Source organism: Micropterus dolomieu, unplaced genomic scaffold (genome assembly GCF_021292245.1).
Source record: "Micropterus dolomieu isolate WLL.071019.BEF.003 ecotype Adirondacks unplaced genomic scaffold, ASM2129224v1 contig_10758, whole genome shotgun sequence".
Classification (NCBI taxonomy): Eukaryota; Metazoa; Chordata; class Actinopteri; order Centrarchiformes; family Centrarchidae; genus Micropterus; species Micropterus dolomieu.
The window spans coordinates 1-1044 of record NW_025739744.1 but is presented as its reverse complement, the minus strand read 5'-3'; the positions used below and the strand labels follow the sequence as shown (position 1 = coordinate 1044).

Sequence of the window (1044 nt, the reverse complement as noted above, 5' to 3'; positions counted from 1 at the left end):
CTTCGGTGAAAGGAGATCTTTTGAACGTCTCTTTAGGAAACAGCAGGGGGCGCTGCTGCTGCTGCTGCTGCTGCTTCTTTTTCTCCCTATCCTGTACACAGTGCTGTGTAAATGTTACATCGTGTTTTGAAGGCCCGTCTGGGGTGTGCAAAGGCAGCTTACGGCCATTCCGGCCTGGGACTGCCTGATCTCGCCTGATCTCGGAAGCCAGGCTTGGGAGGGCCTGCTTAGGACTTGGACGGGAGAGCGTCTGATCCTGGCTAGGGACTTCCAGGCGGACTGGATCCTTTTCCTGAATGTCCACCCAGGAATGAGCGTCTGTTTGTGAGTGAGGACCTCCGGCTGAAGGTGACCTTGTCGCTGTACCCATACCCGGGAACGGGTGCCTATTCCTGTCTGTGGACTGCCAGTGTGAACGGTGTCCTGGTTCCTGGATGTTTACCCAGGAATCAGTGCCTGTGGATTCCAAGTGACTCTGGAGCACCTTGGACATTATGGGCGGAATACGTTTTTTGTCAATTAGCCGTAGAACATCTTTTAAAGGGCCGTTTGGGGGCGCCTGAGTGGCTTACGGCCACACCGCTCTGGGAGCGCCTGATCTCGTCCGATCTCGGAAGCTAAGCAGAGCAGTGCCTGGTTAGTACTTGGACGGGTGACCGCCTGGGAATACCCGGTGCTGTAAGCTTTTTTCGCTTCGCCTTCGAAAAACGGCAGAGGGCGCTTCGGTGAAAGGAGATCTTTTGAACGTCTCTTTAGGAAACAGCAGGGGGCGCTGCTGCTGCTTCTTTTTCTCCCTATCCTGTACACAGTGCTGTGTAAATGTTACATCATGTTTTGAAGGCCCGTCTGGGGTGTGCAAAGGCAGCTTACGGCCATTCCGGCCTGGGACTGCCCGATCTCGCCTGATCTCGGAAGCCAGGCTTGGCAGGGCCTGCTTAGGACTTGGACGGGAGAGCGTCTGATCCTGGCTAGGGACTTCCAGGCGGACTGGATCCTTTTCCTGAATGTCCACCCAGGAATGAGCGTCTGTTTGTGAGTGAGGAC

General features: G+C 55.4%; 1 non-coding gene across 1 annotated transcript; it reads left to right on the top strand.

Moving 5' to 3' along the window:
* The first annotated feature begins 566 nt into the window (after nt 1-566).
* On the top strand, nt 567-685 carry LOC123965689. The gene has a single exon (XR_006823755.1). It is a non-coding gene; the product is annotated as a 5S ribosomal RNA (ribosomal RNA).
* Nucleotides 686-1044: the final 359 nt, after the last annotated feature.